The sequence below is a fragment of the Mustelus asterias genome, chromosome 24, assembly GCF_964213995.1.
Source record: "Mustelus asterias chromosome 24, sMusAst1.hap1.1, whole genome shotgun sequence".
In the NCBI taxonomy this organism is placed as follows: domain Eukaryota; kingdom Metazoa; phylum Chordata; class Chondrichthyes; order Carcharhiniformes; family Triakidae; genus Mustelus; species Mustelus asterias.
The window spans coordinates 24,916,489-24,937,468 of record NC_135824.1 but is presented as its reverse complement, the minus strand read 5'-3'; the positions used below and the strand labels follow the sequence as shown (position 1 = coordinate 24,937,468).

Below are 20,980 nucleotides of genomic sequence, written 5' to 3'. Positions count from 1 at the left end.
CCACAAGGACTGTGCAGTGGTCACTCCTACCAAAACTGTAATGGACAGATGCACCTGCGGCAGACAAGTTGGTGAGGATGAGGTCAAATATGTTTTACACTCTTGTTGGTTCCCTCACCACCTGCCGCCAACCCAGTCTAGCAGCTATGTCCTTCAAGACCTGGCTAGTTCGATCTCTGTTGGTACTACTGAATCATTCTTGGTGATGGACATTGAAGTCCCCATCCAGAGTACATTTTGAGCCCTTGCCACCCTCAGAGTAAGTGGTGTTCAACATGGAGGAGTACTGATTCAGCAGCCAAGGAGGGATGGATGGTACATGGGCATTCTTGCCCATGTTTGACCTGATGCCGTGAGACTTCATGGTGTATGGAGTTGATGTTGAGGACATCCTGCACCAGGAACTCCCTCCCAACTGTATACCACTGTGTCACGATCTCTGTGGGATCAGAATATCCCCAGGAATGATGATAATGGTGTCGAGGACATTATCTGTGAGGTATGATCTTGTCAGTATGATTATCAGGGTGTTACTTGACTGGTCTATGGAAGACCTCACCCAATTTTGGTACAAGCCCCTGGATGTTCACAAGGAGGACTTTGCAGGTTGACAGGGCTGGCTTTGCAGTTGTTTCTGGTGCCCATGTCCATGCCTTGTGGTCCATCCGGTTTCATTTCCTTTTGCTGTGTTTGTAGCAGTTGGATAGAACTGAATGAATTACTAGACTAACCCAGAGAATATTTAACAGTTAGCCACATTGCTGTAGGTCTGGAGTCATGTGTAGGTCAAACTGGATAAGGAAGGCAGGTTTCCTGTCCTAAGGGACATTAGTGAAACAGATGAATTTTTACAACGACCGACAATGTTTTCATGGTCATTATTGGACTCTTAATTCCAGATTAATTCCACCGAGAGTGGCACGTTGATACAGCGGTTAGCACTGCTGCCTCACAACACCAGGGACCTGGGTTCAATTTCGGCCGCAGGTGCCTGTCTGTGTGGAGTTTGTACATTCTCCCCATGTCTGCGTGGGTTTCCTCTGGTGCTCTGGTTTCCTCCCATAGTCCAAAAATGTGCGGGTTAGGTGGATTGACCATGTTAAATTGACCCTAGTTTCAGGGGGATTGGCATTTCAGGTAGGAATCTGATTGCAATTCACCACCCAGTTCCTAGTCTTATCGTTTAAATTGTGAAATACTTACAAATCAAATGCCTTCAGAAAGTCCAGATATCCACTGGCTAACTCTCACAGTTCAGAATCTTTTGATAGATTTTCCAGAGAAAAGATTTAAAAAGAAAAGTGACTATAAATGTTTTAAAAACACGGTTGCACAGCGATTAGCACTGCTTCCTCTCAGCGCCAAGGACCTGGGTTCGATCCCCGGCCTGGGTCACTGTCTGTGCGGAGTCTGCACGCTCTCCACATGTCTCCATTGGTTTCCTCCGGGTGCTCCGGTTCCCTCCCACAGTCCGAAAGACGTGCTGGTTAGGTGCATTGGCCATGCTAAATTCTCCCTCAGTGTACCCGAACAGGTGCCGGAGCGTGGCGACTACGGGGTTTTCACAGTAACTTCATTGCAGTGTTAATGTAAGCCGACTTGTGACACTAATTTTAAACTTTAAAACTAAACATTTTTGTCGAGGTACAGTACTCCTGCAGAAAAAAACAGTTTGCAACAGTAGGTAGTTAAGGTCTTAATGAGCTGGTTTTGATGTAGTTTCTCCATGAACTGCAAATAATAACCAATTCAATAACTTGTTCCTGGATTTGAAGGACTTCTCATATCCATTGCATTGGAAGGTTTTTCGTCTCTTTCTGATTGTAATCAGTCAAGAATAAAGTAGTTATTGACACCTAAATATCTAGTTCATGCCAATGGGTGGAATGATGGTGGGGGGGAGCGGTGGGGAGGGTTCCATTGTTACACCAATAGTCATGCTATCATGGGGGTGGAAATGGGGCAGTGTGTGAGTCAGCTCCCATACAGTGGGAGGCAGTGGTTTTGATGCTGGACTAGTAATGCAGAGCCCCAGGGCAATGACCATCTCCAACAAGGGAGAAACTACCATTGCTGAAACCCCCACTATCAACAATTGACCGTTGACCAGAAACTGATCTGAACTAGCCATACAAGCACTGTGGCTACAAGAGTAAGTCAGAGGCTCGGAAATTTGCAGCAGGTAACTCACCTCCTGACTCCCAAACCAATCCACAAGACACAAGTTAGGAGTGCCTGGGTGAGTGTAGCTCCAACAATACTCAAGAGATTTGACACCATCCAGACCAAGCAGCTCGCTTGATTGGCACCCCACCCCAAGCATTTATTCACTCCACGACCAATACAGCAGTGTGTACCATCTACAAGATGCACTGCAGGACCTTACCAAGGGTCCTTAGACAACACTTTACAAACCCATGACCACTACCATTTGCAGGGCCGCAAATACCTGGGAACACTGGAAGATCCCTCTAAGCCACTCCCATCCTGACTTGGAACTATATCGCCATTCTTTCACTGTTGTTGGATCAAAATCCTGAAACTCCCATCCTAGCAGCACAGTGGGTGTACTTAGACTGCATGGACTGCAGTGGTTCAAAAAGGCAGCTCACCACCATGCTCTCAAGGGCAATTAAGAATGGACAATAAATGCTGTCCTAGCCAGGAAAGCCAAAATCCCTTGAATGAATTAAAAAGAAAATGCTCAAACTGCTTATGGGAATGAATTACATTCCTGAACCTGAGAAGCTATCTACTATAGACCCCATTTGGATTATAATCCTCATTCAGTAAATTATTTGTGATTAATATTTATGTTAGATTTGTGAACTGGACAACTCATTTCTCTTCTATCAGCCAACATTCATCTCTCATGGAAAGCCTCCCCCTTGCCAATCTTACACCAGGTACCCAGACCTTCTCCTTCTATAGTTGCTCCCCCCTCTCATCCCTCTGCTTTTTCTAAGCTTTCTTGTTCATGAAGATAAACACCTGCTCCCTTGACTCCTTAGTCTACCCCTTCTGATTATCCAACTTCCCATTCTTCGCCTCATCATTATCAGTATCAACCAGCCCCTACAGCTCTTCGAAATAAATGCCAACATCCTCCTTTTTCCAAGCCTAATCTCAACCCCAAACTTCTCCAATACCCCACCTCTAACCATCTTTTATTCTAATAGCCGAGGATATACTTGCCTTAGAAGTAGTGCAGCAAAGGTTCACCATTCTGATTCCTGGGATGGCAGTATTGTCGTACCAGGAAAGATTGGGCCAACTGGGCCTGTATTCACAGCAGTTTAGAATGATGAGAGGGGATCTGATTGAAGCGTTTAAGATTCTGACAGAACTGGACAGACTGGATGCAGGGATGTTGTTTCCTCTGGCTGGGTGGGAGGAATCCTAGAACCAAGGGTAAACTCAGGATATGGGCTAAGCCATTTAGGACAGAGATGAGGAGAAATTTCTTCGCTCAGAGGGTGGTGAACCTGTAGAATTTTCTACTACTGAAGGCAGTAGAGGCCAATTCACTGAATACATTTAAGAAGGAAATGGATAGATTTCTAGACTCTGAAGGTGTCAAGTGGTATGGGGAGAGAGCGGGAGTGAGGAGTTGAGACAAAGGATCAGCCATGATCATACTGAATAGGCAGAGCAAGCTTGAGAGACCGAATGGCCAACTCCTCTTGTTTTCTATGTTTCTATATCTCCTTACGTGCTTGATGTGAAAAATATTTTCTTTGAGAACATGCTTTTTAACTCCAAAGGACAGCTTGCTGTATGAAAGATGCAATACAGATTAAAGTTGTTGTTGTTGTTATCCAATACTTTGCAAAGAGTGTAGAGATCTTTGCACCTAAATAGTGCTGCAAATATCAATGATTGCTTTTAAAACCACGCTGACTCAGCATCTTAAATAAATGCTCTTAATATCCTGTAAAATTTTTTCATGCATGATAAATGAATATTGGGCTAAATGACGCTCTTTTCAATATTGTATTATATTTGTGATCCCTCTGATTTCCTGTATTAATATTAACTTAAGTCTGCCCTATTTCCTCGCTCATTTCCTGTCAGAATCTGTAGTATATGCCATCTGGTCCAGGTGCCCTGTAGATATTTAATTCCTAAAGATTCTCTGTGACACATGGTTTACTGATCTCGACATATGTTGTTGTAATCCAAGCCAAGAATTATTCATGAATTTTTAATTTGTCCGCATTCTTGTTTCAGTTATAAAGCTGCTATTTTTGAATTCATGTATTCATAAAAAGTTAAAGATAGATCTATAGATATGGGTAGCTATAGATATAGCTCTTGGGGCTCAAGGGATCCAGGGATATGGGGGAAGGCAAGATCAGGATATTGAATTTGATGATCAGCCATGAACAAAATGAATGGCGGAGCAGGCTCGAAGGGCCAAATGGCCTACTCCTGCTTCGAGTTTCTATGTAAAGGTAAATTCACCATAGTCCCAGATGACCATCGGCTGTGACTGGTGGTGATTTAACCTGCGGATCACCACACCTCAGGCAAGAGGCAAGGTTGAGAAGGCGGGGCCTTCATGTATTTGTAGCACCTCCTTATTGCCTCTCAGGATATCGCGAAGCACTTTACAACTAAGTCAGTGTTTGAAGTGGGTTGATGACACTGTTGTCATGTGCGTACATGTAGCAATCGCTTTGAACAGAAGAAGATCACACAAGCTACAAATGAACGAATAATTAGATGATCTATTTTGGGCGATTTTGTTGGAGGGCAGAATATTTGAGCCACCAGGAGATTTCCCACATGTAGTCTAATCGGGGCTTCAAAAGTTGCATCTACCCTTCAAAGATGGTGTGAAGCCACCTTTGCCTCTATGAAGGAGATTTTCACATTGCAGTGTTAATGTAAGCCTACTTATGACACTAATAGAGTCATAGAGGTTTACAGCATGGAAACAGGCCCTTCGGCCCAACTTGTCCATGCCACCCTTTTTTATTAAACCCCTGAGCTAATCCCAATTGCCCGCATTTGGCCCACATCCCTCTATACCCATCGTATCCATGTAACTATCTAAATGCTTTTTAAAAGACAAAATTGTACCCGCCTCTACTACTACCTCTGGCAGCTTGTTCCAGACACTCACCACCCTCTGGTGTGAAAAAATTGCCCCTCTGGACACTTTTATATCTCTCCCCTCTCACCTTAAACCTATGCCCTCTAATTTTAGTCTCCCCTACCTTTGGGAAAAGATATTGACTATCTCGCTGATCTGTGCCCCTCATTATTTTATAGACCTCTATAAGGTTACCCCTCAGCCTCCTACGCTCCAGAGAAAAAGCTCCAGTCTATCCAGCCTCTCCTATTAACTCAATCCATCAAGTCCCGGCAGCATCCTAGTAAATCTTTTCTGCACTCTTTCTAGTTTAATAATATCCTTTCTATAATAGGGTGACCAGAACTGTACACAGTATTCCAAGTGTGGCCTTACCAATGTCTTATACAACTTCAACAAGACATTCCAACTCCTGTGTACAATGTTCTGACCAATGAAACCAAGCATGCCAAATGCCTTCTTCACCACTCTGTCCACCTGTGACTCAATTTTCAAGGAGCTATGAACATGTACCCCTAGATCTCTTTGTTTCTGTAACTCTCCCCAACGCCCTACCATTAACTGAGTAAGTCCTGCCCTGGTTCAATCTACCAAAATGCATCACCTCGTATTTGTCTAAATTAAACTCCATCTGCCAGCCATTTGTCAGCCCACTGGCCCAATTGATCAAGGTCCCGTTGCAATTGGAGATAACTTTCTTCACTGTCCACTATGCCACCAATTTTAGTGTCATCTGCAAACTTACTAACCATGCCTCCTATATTCTCATCCAAATCATTAATATAAATGACAAATAACAGTGGACCCAGCACTGATCCCTGAGGCACACCACTGGTCACAGGCCTCCAGTTTGAAAAACAATTCTCTACAACCACCCTCTGGCTTCTGTCAAGAAGCCAATTTTGTCCCCCTTTAGATACCTCACCCTGGATCCCATGAGATTTAACCTTATGCAACAACCTACCATGTGCGGTACCTTGTCAAAGGCCTTGCTACAGTCCATGTAGACAACATCAACTGCACTGCCCTCATCTATCTTCTTGGTTACTATCTTCTTCAAAAACTCAATCAAATTTGTGAGACATAATTTTCCACTCACAAAGCCATGCTGACTGTCCCTAATCAGTACTTGCGTCTCTAAATGCCTGTAGATCCTGTCTCTCAAAATACCTTCCAACAACTTACCCACGAATAGATAAACTTTTAAATTTTAGTTACATCCCTTCCAGTTATCTCTTTTCTTTATTCATGGGATCTGGGCATCTCTGGCTAGGCCAGCATTTATTACCCATCCCTAGTTGCCCAAGGGCAATTGAGAGTCAACCACATGGCTGTGGCTCTGGAGTCACATGTAGGCCAGACCAGGTAAGGATGGCAGATCTCCTTCCTTAAAGGACATTAGTGAACCAGATCATTTTTTCCGACAATCGACAATGGCTTCATGGTCATCAGTAGATTCTTAATTCCAGATCTTTTTTATTGAATTCAAATTTCACCACCTGCTGTGGCGGGATTCGAACCCAGGCCCCCAGAACATTAGCTGGGTTTCTGGATTAATAGTCTAGCGAGAATACCACTAGGCCATTGTCTCCCCCTTGTTGACATTCCCCCCACAAGGTTGCTCACTTAGATTCTCTGCAGGTGCTACTGTTCCTGGGTTGCTATTTAACTTTCGGCTGACCTCTCTTCCTTTGTTTGGTTGCCAGCCACTAGGTTGTTGGCCTTATCGTCAGTAATTTCTCATTCTGGTGCCTGATCCACCCTGAGCAGCTGTTATATCTTTCTGTACCAGCTTGTCTGTGCCTACTCGTTACATGAACAGCTTAGTTTGGTATGATGGCTGCAGTTGAAGAGGGAATTTCTGAATTCTTCCCCTGCTGGAATTCCCTGGCCTCGAGTATGATTTTTTTTTTGTGCTCTTATTTACTGCAAGGCCCTTTAGCTTCTTTTCTACCCCGTTGGTTCTGAATTTCTACATCGTAAGCATCTCTGTCGACATTTGCTATGTGGCTTGGAGCCAGTTTGCAGAGTTGTATACTCAGGCTAATAAATGCTGTGACAGTTTGTGCTTGTTGCCACTGGAGTTTAATCATGACCTGAGGTGCTCCATCTAGCCTGGCGCGAAGGAAATATCATTACAACTGTAATGCGTATTGACAGACAACTAGGCTATCAGCACTCAACTCGCAATCAAGCACTTTGTGCCCTCACTGGCGGCTTCTGCTTGTTGGCAAAATCACAGTTATGTAATTAAAATAATATTTTAGTCTTTTGTCCAGTAGTCTGTATTTGAAATGTCTGTAGTTGGCTATTGATCACATGCATGTTAGAGGTCTGCCAAAGTAAATCAGATGTTCACTTTATCTGCTCGTTCTTGTTGAGCAAATAACATTAATAGTATATAATGACCTCACAGTTTGATTCAGGGCAAAGCTTCACTCTTCAAAAGCAATTTATTCAGAAACAGGTTTGTGATCAGTTCAACAGGCTATGTACAGATCTTCACTCTCGCATTTTCTTTCTCAGGTTGGAAGAGTGTTAAATACTGAAGGCATAAGATAGAACGAAAGATGGCACGGTGGCACAGTGATTAGCACTGCTGCTTCAGCACCAGAGACCCTGGTTCAATTCCAGCCTTAGTGACTGTGTGGAGTTTGCATATTTTCCTGGTGCCTGCTTGTGATTCCTCCGGGTGTTCCAGTTTCCTCCCACGGTCCAATGATGTGAGTGTCAGGTTGATTGGCCATGCTAAATTGCCCCTTAGTGTCAGAGGGATTGGCAGGGTAGATACGTGGGGTTACGGGGATAGGGCTTGGGTGGGATTGTGGTCAGTGCAGACTCGATGGGCCAACTGGCCTCCTTCTGCATTGTAGGGATTCTATGTCAGCTGTGGGTTCAGGCGCAGTTTTAAGCCAGTGGAGTTTTGGAGTTTTTGGATATGAGTCATGTATAAAATTCTGAGAAGCATCCCTTTCCTTTCCTACCTATCAATTCAAAATTTGGGAAATGTGACCTGTGCTCAAAGTCCAAACTAAATGGCCAAGCTTCTCTCATTCTGCCTTCATCACTTGAAAAATGACAAATTGGCCCTCAGCATTGACCCACTGTACAATTGGGGCTGGTATGGTTTTGATACATCTAGGGTGGTATTTTGTGGCCACGCTCCCCTCAAGACAGGAAAATCCCGCTCACCTGTTACGATTCCCGTGGCGGGCAGGACAGGAAAATTCCGCTGCTACTCTGTTTAGATCAGTGAACTATTGTTTTTAATTAGTTGGATTGCTAATAAAGATAATTAGAGGAAATGAAAAGCTTGTGTATCTTTATGTTCACTGTACAGGTAATAAACTGACTGGGAGTTCACTCGTTTGATACATTTTTCTCATTAATTTGATTTTTTTAAATGTACAATTGAAATCTCGATGAAATTTGACAATGAGAAGGCGATTGTTCAGATCTGAGAATGTCTGCCCAATATAAGGTGATTTGGCTGATCTGTATGTGACCGACCGCTATCAGCTTTGAGAATTAATTTCAAGTGAACAGGCTTTCTTGCTCGACTTAAATGAAAATATTGAAAATGTTGAGGGTTAGTAGAAAATCAATCTGCATTATTTTGATTTGACAAACGAAATAGGAAATTTGAACACCCATCAGCTGATTGAAGAATGAGACCGGGGTGGGATTTTCTGACCACGCTCGAAACCAATGCCGGAAAATCCCACCCAAGGTCTACAGACCTTTGACCGATCTATGGCCTCACTAAAGCCTTCTCTCCTCTGGCACAAGTTCCAGCTCTTTCCGCAGGCCTTTATTTTCCACATTTACTCTATTCCTCACAACCACCTGCAATCAAGCATTCAAACGTATTTTTCCTGTGAATTTTTTTCTACCAGCGACAGAGATGGTAACAGAAGAAGACAACACAAAGATAATTTTTGATATATTTGAAGCATCCGTTTCATAGTGAAGAAATAATAGATATTCTCGTTCTTAAAAATATGCCTAAACTGTCAGTGGCATTATCAGCATAATATCAAATCCTTCCTTAATCTCATGCTGGATGCATCAAAACAGTTTTTAAGAGACTAAGAATAAACAGGTCCCCAGAGCTACTGGTGCTGTAAGCGCTCAGGTGCTCATAAGCACTTTGATAGCGATACAGCATTAAGAAGTCTTCAGTGAGGAAATTGTGAGGTAATTAATCTGATGATTAATTTATCTTATTTTATTTTCGATTAATTTACACTGACACCTCCTCTCCCTTGTCTGTCAAAATCCCTTTTCCTTCTTTCTCGCAACATCTTTCTGAAGCTTAAGAGGTTGGGAAATATCTGCTCAGGTTTCTGGCCAGCCCAGACATTCCTACAGCATGTTTCAAAATATAAGTTAACAGCATATGTTAACAGTCGGCGCTATTCAACAGCCGTGGAAATCTGCAGGACTTGTGTTCAGCATTAGCAGGAGCTGGTGTAAAGTTGTCTGTGCTAAATGTACATCTCCCTGGCGATGTTTCTAAGATTTAATTGGCATTCCTCCCGAAGAGAGGCATAGTCAATGATTGTTTTTACGGCAGAGATAGGTAGATGCTTGAGTAACAGGAGAGTCGGAGATTGGGCGGGTGGGGGGCGGGGGGGGGGAGCTAGGCAGAGCGTGGCGTTGAGGCCACAGGCATGATCTTATTGAATGGCGGAGCAGGCTGGAGTGGCCGAATGGAGTGGGTTCTGCTCCGAATTGGTATGATTGTATGTTATGGCACTACGCGCTTAAGCAGATAATTTTGTTGTTTCTTCTTTGCCTACCTGCCACTTTTCCTCCCCTCCTTGTGAGTTGCTTACTTCCTGCGGGGGTGCAGTTCCATAGGCACTGGCCAAACTTTGGCCCTTTGGGGCAAAGGGGCCATTATTCATATGCAACCTGGCACACTGAAGGGCGATTTCAACCAGCCCATTTGAGGGGGTGTGTAGATGGGGGTTTTCCTCTCAAGGCTATGTATTGCTATTTAAGCTAATACAGAGACTCATGGAAAGCAGTGTACTGATTTTAAAAAGTGACTTTAGCCAAATGATCGAATGGGAGAATGATATAAGGAAGCCCTGCACTGCAGGTGTAGAATGCGGGCAGCCCAATATCTCACTGAAGAACAATGCCCCCATGAAGGCAATTATACATTCCCAAAATCATATTGCCCACCTTTCCGGTGGGCATTACCCAGTAAACATTAATACAAATCAGTCAATAATCATCCTGTCATTAACTCCAGTCAATAACAATATACATCCTGACCTCATGGGATTTCATTTGTCATTACTTATGGACATTACCTCCCTCCTGTTGCCCAGCAACATGGGACGTTGGACAGTGAAATGGGGGAATGATTCCCACCAAATTGAACACACATGACTCTCGTCCGACCCTGAGCATTAATTATGTCTACTCACCACCCGCGTTATCAACTCAAAGTTGTATGACTCTATTCAGTAGCTGGCATTGGCAGCCATCTTGTTCCCGACCACTGTTGATAACATAACTGCTGTACAGCAGACCTATTGTTTCTTACCTCTCCCATCAGGGCCTGCTGTATTTTGTTATTGACTGAAGTTTCACAAAATGTCACTGAAAGCAAGACACATCCATCTTATAAATTCAAAAACATGTTTTAAATTAGCAATATCTGTTAATCATACATGTTTTCTATGGCAACAGCCCTGACTTACGTTCCCATGGTCCACGATCATTCACTCTAAAGTCAATATCGTGTTAGTGCTCTTAAACCCATGATTATGTGTTTTTTTTAGCCTAATTAGCCTCCCCAACATCAGGGTGCAAGCAATTAAAATCACTGTGGAGCTTACTCTCACATCTGGCACCAAGTTCCAATTTTAACCTGCCGTTTAAACTCCAAGTGTAATGCAAAGTGTAAAAGGAATGTCTGTATAACATTATAGTACGATGTTGCATGGTGGCACAGTGGTTAGCACTGCTGCTTCACAACGCAAGGGATCCAGGTTCAATTCCGGCCTCGGGTGACTGTGGAGTTTGCACATTCTCTCTCTGTCTGCGTGGGTTTCCTCCGGGTGCTCCAATTTCCTCACACACTCCAAAGAGGGTTAGGTGGATTGGCCGTGCTAAATTGCCCCTTAGCATCAGGGGGACTAGCAGGGTAAATAAGTGGGGTTACGGGGATAGAGCCTGGGCGGGATTGTTGTCGGTGCAGGCTCGTTGAGTGGCCTCCTTCTGCACTGTAGGGATTCTATGATTCTGGTTTGGATTATTGTCGAGCACGGAAGCTGGGTACTTGGAATCCAGCACTCATTGTTAAGTGTTATATTGTTGGATCTTAGTACCGGAAGAGAGCAGCTGCTACATTGATCCTGAGTATCTGTATAGTCACTGGAAATAATCAACAAAGATAGGTTTTATTTATCTTATGCTTTTACCATAAATGTAGTTTCTTTGAGCCTTGCCTAGAATATTCCTTTGCTCTTGTTATCGTTGAAAGTAATTCATACAAAAGTTCTAATCTGAGCAATATTTTATTCCGGTTTATTTAGGACAAGGTAAATGTGTGCCTCAATTAATCAAAATGTCCAGTTTGTGATGAGTAAGGAACAGAATTGGTCTTTATGCAAGTTGAATGAAGGGGCAACAATTCTTGATCTTTTGTTACTCCATATCAATTCCTAACTTATTTTTTAAACTTGTCTTTTGGTGACAGCTACCTGTACCAGTGATAAGGAAGGACTGTAGAAAAAGAGATAATCAGCCATGGATATCTAAGGAAATAAAGGAGGGTATCAAATTGAAAGAAAATGCATACAAAGTGGCAAAGATTAGTGGGAACCTAGAGGATTGGGAAATCTTTAAAGGTCAGCAGAAAGCCACAAAAAAAGCTATAAAGAAAGGTAAGATGGATTATGAGAGTAAACTAGCTCAGAATATAAAAACAGATAGCAAAGGTTTCTACAAATGTATAAAACAAAAAGAGTGGCTAAAGTAAACATTGGTCCTTTAGAGGACGAGAAGGGGGATGTAATAACTGGAAATGAGAAAATGGCTGAGGCATTGAACAGGTATTTTGTGTCGGTCTTCACAGTGGAAGACACAAATAACATGCCAAAAATTGATGACAGGAAGGCTATGGCAGGTGGGGACCTAGAAACTATCATTATCACAAAAGAGGTAGTGTTGGGCAAGTTAATGAGGCTAAAGGTAGACAAGTCTCCTGGTCCTGATGGAATGCATCCCAGCATACTAAAAGAGATGGCAGGAGAAATAGCAAATGCACTAATGGAAATTTACCAAAATTCGCTGGACTCTGGGGTGGTTCCCACAGATTGGAAAACAGCAAATGTGACGTCACTGTTTAAAAAAGGAGGTAGACAAAAGGCAGGTAACTATAGACCGGTTAGCTTAACTTCTGTAATAGGGAAAATGCTTGAATCTATCATCAAGGAAGAAATAGCGAGACCTCTGGATATAAATTGTCCCATTGGTAAGACGCAGCATGGGTTCATGGAGGGCAGGTCATGTTTGACTAATTTGGTGGAATTCTTTGAGAACATTACATGTGCACTGGATAATGGGGAATCTGTGGATGTGGTGTATCTGGATTTCCAGAAGGCATTTGACAAGGTGCCACACCAAAGACTGCTACATAAGATAAAGGTGCACGGTGTTACAGGTAATGTATTAGCATGGATAGAGAATAGGTTAACTAGCAGAAAGCAAAGACTGGGGGTAAATGGGTGTTTTTCTGGTTGGCGATCAGTGACTAGTGGTGTGCCTCAGGGATCAGTGTTGGGACTGCAATTGTTTACAATTTACATAGATGATCTGGAGTTGGGGACCAAGTGTAGTGTGTCAAAATTCGCAGATGACACTAAGATGTGTGGAAGAGCAAAGTGTGCAGAGGATGCTCAAAGTCTGCAAAGGGATATAGATAGTCTAAGTGAGTGGGCAAGGGTCTGGCAGATGGAGTACAATGTTGGTAAATGTGAGGTCACCCATTTTGGTTGGAATAACAGCAAAATGGACTATTATTTAAATGGTAAAAAATTGCAGCATGCTGCTGTGCAGAGGGACCTGGGTGTCCTTGTGCAGAAATCTCAAGGAGTTGGTTTGCAGGTGCAGTAGGTAATTAAGAAGGCAAATGGAATTTTGTCCTTCATTGCTAGAGGGATGGAGTTTAAAAACAGCGAGGTTACGTTGCAGCTGTATAAGGTGCTGGTGAGGCCACACCTGGAGTACTGTGTACAGTTTTGGTCTCCTTACTTGAGAAAGGATATACTGGCACTGGAGGAGGTGCAGAGCAGATTCACTAGGTTGATTCCAGAGTTGAGAGGGTTGGCTTATGAGGAGAGACAAGTAGACTGGGGCTATACTCATTGGAATTCAGAAGAATGAGGGGAGATCTTATAGAGACATATAAGATTATGAAGGGAATAGATAAGATAGAAACAGGGAAGTTGTTTCCACTGGAGGGTGAAACTAGAACTAGGGGGCATTGGCCTCAAAATAAAGGGAAGCAGATTGAGGACTGAGTTGAGGAGGAAATTCTTCACACAAAGGGTTGTGAATCTGTGGAATTCCCTGCCCAATGAAGCAGTTGAGGCTACCTCATTGAATATTTTTCAGGCAAGGATAGATACATTTTTGAACAGTAAAGGAATTAAGGGTTATGGTGAGCGGGCGGGTAAGTGGAGCTGAGTCCAGAAAAAGATCAGCCATGATCTTATTGAATGGCGGAACAGGCTCGAGGGGCCAGATGGCCTACTCCTGCTCCCAGTTCTCATGTTCTTACGTTCTTATGTACCCATGAAGAACTGTTGGTGAGATGTCACCATCTAGTATTCCTAAAAAAGAAATACATGCATTTTAGATCAGACCTTTGACAACCTGGAGACATCCCAACATACGGTAGAGCCAATGAAGTACTTTTGACATATAGTCACTGTTGTAATGTAGGAAATTTGCCAACTGGTTGGCACAGTGGTTAGCACTGCAGCCTCAAAGCGCCAGGGACCCGGGTTCAATTCCGATCTTGGTTGACTGTTTGGAGTTTGCATGTTCTCCCTGTGTCTGCGTGGGTTTCCTCCAGTTTCCTCCGACAATCCAAAGATTTGCAGGTTAGGTGGATTGGCCATGCTAAATTGCCCCTTAATGTCCCTAGATGTATAGGTTAGGGGGATTGGCCATGAACAATGTCTGGGGTTACGGGAATAGGGTGGGGGAATAGGATAAGGTACACTGTTAGAGAAAGAGCCAGTGCAGACTCAATGGGCTGAATGGCCTCCTTCTGCGCTGTGGGGATTCTATGAACTCAGTCGATGCTTGGTTTAATGTCTCGTCCAAAAGACAGCACTCCCCCAGTACTGCTCGGTCATGATGTCCTGAATTGTTGTGCTCAGATCTCCGGGGTGAGACCTGAACCCACAATCTTCAGACTCAAAGGCAAGATTGTTACCAACTGAGCCACGGCTGACACTTCCAGCTACATTTGGAGCAAACCAATTACTGATTTGTGTCCTAAAACAAGCATTTTCTTACATTTCAAGAGCCTGATGCTTGTTTCCGGATGGGCTATCGAGACCACCTCTACAGCACAGAAACAGGAGTGACGAAAAACAGTTCACCACCACTCGTCTCCAAGAATCAATGGCACAATTTTAAAAAAATCTAAATTGAATGAAGCATAGAAACAACTAAAGCAATAGATTGGGGGTAAGGTTTCAACATAAAGTCTGCAGAGTAAATGAAAAATACCTTTTCAGGATAACATGCTGAGCATGTAGGATAAATACATGAAGCCAACAAGCACAGAATAAACAAACTTGACTCTAAACTAAGCCAGAAAAAGAAATTTAATATGATATATATTAGAAAAAACTCCACAAACCCTGCAGGTGTGGGGGTGGGGGTGGGTGGTGGGAAGGTTCATTGACTTAAATATAATAATTTGCATAAACTGGCTCAAAACGAAGGATGAGGATAAAATAGTAAACGTTCTGAATGATTGCTTTGCACCCGTATTCATCAAGGAAGAAGTGAGCCACGCACTCTTTCAATAGAAATGGCCTACAAACAAAATCAATGACTTTGTTATAAATAAAGGACCCAGACATGATAAAAGAGCTCAAAAGAAATAAATCAACATAGTGCTGATATCCCAGATTCCTGAAAGCGACCAGGGAGATTTATGACATACTGACAAACATTATGAGACAGTAACTGGACATTGAAGAGTTATCAATAGTCTGGAAAAAGATCAGTGAGGTTCCTGTGTTCATAAAGGGTGGTTATTGAATATGTGGGCAACCTTACTCATTGTTCTCAATTTCATTACACGTAACATTGTGGAATCAATTGTCAGGAAAGAGCTATAGAATAGTTTATGCTGTATTATTGTTGTTGGCGATCCCTTTTTAGTAAAGGTGATTATCTTCAATTAATCTGAAGGTGGCTTATGAGGCCAATTTGGGATCAGCACACTTTATTGCGTGTAGGGCATTTGTGGTCATGTGGAATGCCTGGTTGTGTCATCAGTTCAGACATGGCTTGTGCTATTTGCTGCTTTTGCTTTTTCGCTTCATTTTGTCATCAATATTTCTCCAAATGTTGGGGTCCTTCTCCACTGATGAGATCCGAGGCAGTGATCTCCCAGCAGTTGATGTCAATGTTCCATTTCTTCATGTTGACTTTCAGCACATCCTTGAAGTGTTGCTTCTGTCCTCACTGATCTAGGGAAAGAAGACCTACTTTGGGAGCTGGTATCTGACATCTGCTATATTAGCCCTGGAGACAGCAGTTGGCATAAATTGAAAAGGCAATACTTTCTGCCCATCCTCTTCTATTTCTTTAACTCAGAAGTGACAGCCCAAATTGAGTGTAAAAAACCAGTATGACACGGGCTACCTAGACTTCCAAAAGGTTTTTAACCCAATTGTCTATAAAAGAATTGTTAAATGCAAAACATCAGGAATTCAGGTGCATAGAACGGGAAATCCCCATTGACAGTGGCAACATCCAGCCAATGACAGGCTGCCTCTGCGGTCATGAAAGGTGCCACAGCAGACCTGGAAAATCCTGCCCAAATATATGCAAATTGGGTTCTATACCAGTTTGCAATTTTCAGATACCAATGAGCCAGAACTGCTATTTTGTTCTAGTCATCGAGCAGCCGGCCAGCGGCTTCTTGAGAAAGAGCTCCAAGTTTTGTTTTATTATTGTGGCATCACGCTCCAAAAGTTGAGATGGATTGCTGATGCCTTTACCTGGCTCACTCTGTGATTGGCTCTGGCTGCCTGCAGCCACACTGATTTCCTGCCCTTTCAGACTCAGTGGCGAGATTGCATCAAGCAGCAAAAATAGTTTGACCATCTCACTCTATTTAAACGCTGTCCATTTTTACTTTATTCATTCCTAGGATATGGGCATCACTGGCTGGCCAGCATTTATTGCCCATCCCTAGTTGCCCTTGAGAAAGTACTGGTGAGCTGCCTTCTTGACAACTGAGTGGCTTACTCGGCCATTTCAGAGGGCAGTTGAGAGTCAACCACATTGCTCTGACTCTGGAATAGGCCAGACCAGGTAAGGATGGCAGATTTTCTTCCCTAAAGGACATTAGTGAACCAAATTGTTTCTAACAATCGACAGTGGTGTCATGGTCATCAGTGCATTCTTAATTCCAGATGTTATTTTTATTGAATTCAAATTCCACCATCTGCTGTGGCGGGATTCGAACCCAGATCTTCAGAACATTAGCTGAGTTTCTGAATTAGTAGTCTAGCGGTATTACCACTGAGCCTTCGCCTCCTCATTTCAGCAACTACCAAGTGCAACAGATCCAAATAGTGGACTAATGTTTCGTTGGGCGGCTCAGTGTTAGCACTGCTGCCTCACAGTGCCGGGGATCCGAGTTCAATTCCCGGCTTGGGTCACTGTCTATGTAGAGTCTGCATGTTCTCCAATGTTTGCGTGGGTTTCCTCCCACAGTCTGAAAGACATGCTGGTTAGATGCTTTGGCCGTGTGTAGGGAAGTGATGGCCTCGCGGTGCTATCGTTAGACTATTAATCCAGAAACTCAGCTAATGTTCTGGGGACACGGGTTCGAATCCTGTCACGGCAGATGGCGGAATTTGAATTCAATAAAAAATATCTGGAATTAAGAATCTACTAATAACCATTAAATTATTGTCAATTGTCAGAAAAATCCATCTGGTTCATTAATGTCCTTTAGCGAAGGGAATCTGCTGTCCTTACCTGGTCTGACCTACATGGGACTCCAGAGCCACAGTAATGTGGTTGACTCTCAACTGCCCTCGGGCAACTAGGGATGGGCAATAAATGCTGGCCAGCAAGGCCCACGTCCCACGAATGAATTTAAAAAAAAACCCGAACAGGCATTGTCGTGTGGCGACAAGTGGATTTTAGTGGCAACTTCATTGCAGTGTTAATGTCAGCCTGCCTGTGACACTAATAAATAAACAAAAAAAAAGTACAGTTTGCGTTTTGCCTTTTTCCTCCATCCGTGGGTGTGACCCGCGCACCCCATTTTCCAGACACAGTCCTCCCTCTAAGTATGTCTTGCGCAGAATTAATGCATGTATGGTCCCATCTTTCTGCAGAATAGTGCATCAATTCACTTTATACCACTCTAATGGCCCAGCCGAGATCATGAACCCGCCACTTGAGGGATTGTAGCTGCAGAATAATTGCTTAACATTCTGTTCCAGATTCTCAGTTCACCAGCGTGTGCATTAATGGCTCCTTCATGGATTTGGGGCTTTGTTTGGCTTTGCATTTTTATTTTCATACCTAATTTGTTTGATTAAGTATTCAGGCAATCGCTGAATAATTATATTGATGTTGTAATGAGCACCAAGCAAACCATCTGTTATAGTAACTAAAATTTTTTTAAAAACGTATTTTCTGATAAAGAGCCAATAATGGGCACACTAGTGCACAACTATTCAATGTAATGCAACATGCTGCATTGGTAAAGCTCTTTAACCTGCATCAAGTATCAATCAGGCCCATTCAAACTTACTTCAATACAATAAATTAACATATTACTCTAAAGCATATTGGCTGAGGTGCAATTTGTTTAGAAAGGACCAAACCAGCTTATAAGCTCGAGGAACTTTAAGCACAAGTTACATTGAGCATAAATCGAGCTTCTGCAATCTTTAATCTTTAAAAACACTGCACTGGAAGTTGGCCTTGCCCACAGCTGGCTGCGACCCAGATTGAGAAAATGGGGTTGGCGGGTTTCCACTGGTAGCGCCTTTTGCGGCCATTTGGGGAGGTTTTTCGAATTCGTGATACTTTCCTTTACCGTTGGAAAGGCGCCACCAAACACATTGGCCGGAATTTTACCGGCCTGCTTACCATGGGAATTGGAGTGGGCGAGGGATAGAGCATGGGAAGGTTTATTGACCTCAGGGGGATTTTACGGCTTCAGGATGAGCGAGGCCGTAAAGCCCCACCCATTGGGCGTGATCTTACCGGCCCTTCATTGGGCCGCTGCTTCAGCACGCTGAGAACTTGGCGCCCAGCCAAATTTCCGTTCACTGCAGCGGGACCAGAAAATCCCACCGGCGCGAACGGCCGTAAGATTCCGCCCATTGTCAAAGTTTTAAATAGGCGCGCCAAAATCTTGCCGCCGTTTACGCCAGTGGAATCTTGCGGTCCCGCTGGCTGCACACCCCTGCGGCGGATTTCCTGGCAGCGAGGGATGCATTTAACGGGGAACCCCATTGACAACAACGGAATAGCAAGATCCCGCTGCCAGCGAGCATGCTCCACGTCCTTCCGCCGTAAAACATGACGCGGAGAGGGAGGAAAATCCCACCCATGAAAAATAATATACAAAGAAGCTGATGTGTACATTAATGGAAACTAGTGACGCAGCACAGTTTTGACGAGTGATTTTCATGTGACTTAAAGTCAAGTTGCTCACTGCTGATGGAGCAGACACTGAATAAAAAATACTTATTGTTTGTGAAAATGAACTTTCAACTGTATTAATAAAACTGCACCCAAGTTACCGCGTTCTCTCAGTTACGTCGATAAATATTTTGTATTGCAAATAGAGAGAAAAGCAATTATGTTCCATTATGTTGCCCAGTTATGCTTGTTCATCGAAGCTTTTATGCTTGTAATTAGGGAAACATGTTGGAAGCAAAACTTAAACTATAACTTCACTTTGAAATTGAGTTGGTTTTTCGAATGATTCTCATTTGAATGGGATGTGCTGATAAAGGCAATCGGTTGCCAGGATAGAAATGGGCTTCATGATGATCAGTCATCATTACTCCACAAATCACTCTCGGAGCCAGTCGAATAGGTCAGGGACTTTTCAAGCTTAAGCTGTTGGATCCTTGGTGAGGTTCAGCATAGATCTGGAAGTTGATAATTGCATGAAGACTGAATTTCAGCCAGCTGGATTGCAGCGTCTTGATCAGATTGTTGTGTTCAGGTCCCCTGATGTTGCAGCAAGTGTATGCTGTTTGTAACTGAGCCACTGGGGCAGCACAGTGGCACAAGGTTAGCACTGCTGCCTCAGAGCACCGCGTTCGATTCCGGCCTTGGGTGACTATCTGTGTGGAGTTTGCATGTTCTCCCCATGTCTGCGTGGGTTTCCTCCGGGTGCTCTGCTTTCCTCCCACTGTCCAAAGATGTACAGGTTAGGTGGATTGGCCATGCTAAATTATCCTTTGGTGTCCAATGATGTGTAGGTTAGGGGGATTAATGGGGCAAATGTGTGGAATTATAGGGATAGGGCATGGGGTGGGCCTGGGTTAGATGCTCTGTCAGAGAGCTGGTGCAGTCCCGATGGGCTGAGTGGCCTCCTGTGCACTGTAGGGATTCTATGATTCTATGACAGACAGACCAAGGGGATCCTAGATTTGTCCAGCAATCTGCATTGGGTTCGCTGATCTTAAGCATCTGAATTGACACAGACGGTGGTTCTCTTTCTTCCCGGGTTCAGACCTGATTTCAGGACCTCCGCAGTATCCAGGCTGATGCTCCAGTGCAGTAGTGAGGAGTGCAGCATCACATTCAAAGATGGCAGCTCCAACAGTGTGCGACCAGTTAGGCTACATGAGGGATCCACTGATACTTTGTCTTAAAAGGCATCTTCGGTTTTAATTTCCTCCCTTGACACTCTACTGACAGGAACCAGGCACCCAGCAGCACCTTAATAAAATAGATATGATTTGTACTTGAGCCTTCGAGCAAGTGGCAGCAGGCTCTTTGATTAACGGGACAATGCAGCCATACTTGCTTGAACAGTTTACTATCATTGGAGATCGAATCCTTTAGAAGAAGCAGGAATTCAAGTGATTATTAAGGTAGCGCTTGAAGAGGAATGGAGAATTCTCCTGTGCCCTCGTGAACTTTTCCACTTCAAACATGGTTTCTAAAACGCTTAAATGCAGATCTTTGTCAAATCTTGGAACATGCAAAATGGGTGCTCCTGATACTCATCTAATAATGCCTGTCACTGCAATTCAAAATAATGAATTGTGTGTGAAGTATTTGGAGACATTTCTGAGAGATGAGATCAGGTACTCTATAAAAAAGCAAGTTGCCTTTTTAGTTGGAGTGCAGTGGGGTTGAGTTGGTGCCTTAACATGAGTTTAGAAAGGGAAATATTGGCTAGAGCTCCCACACTGATTTGTTATTTGGTGACAACTTACAATAACTTATTGGGTGTGTGATGAGAGCAGGAAGGGGCATGCCCCTAATTCCACCCTATGGTCTGTTGATCTGCTGATATTTAAGGCTGATGGAGGGACATTTTTCAGTTCAGTAGGTGTCGAGAAGTCTCAAGTTACCATGCAAATGTGTGCCAGTATCCTCATTATGAGTGGTTTT

General features: G+C 43.5%; 1 protein-coding gene across 4 annotated transcripts in view; it reads left to right on the top strand.

Moving 5' to 3' along the window:
• Positions 1-20,980, top strand: part of unc13c (unc-13 homolog C (C. elegans)) — a 640,043-nt gene that overhangs the window by 276,799 nt on the left and 342,264 nt on the right. The gene's annotated exons all lie outside the window — the stretch shown is intronic.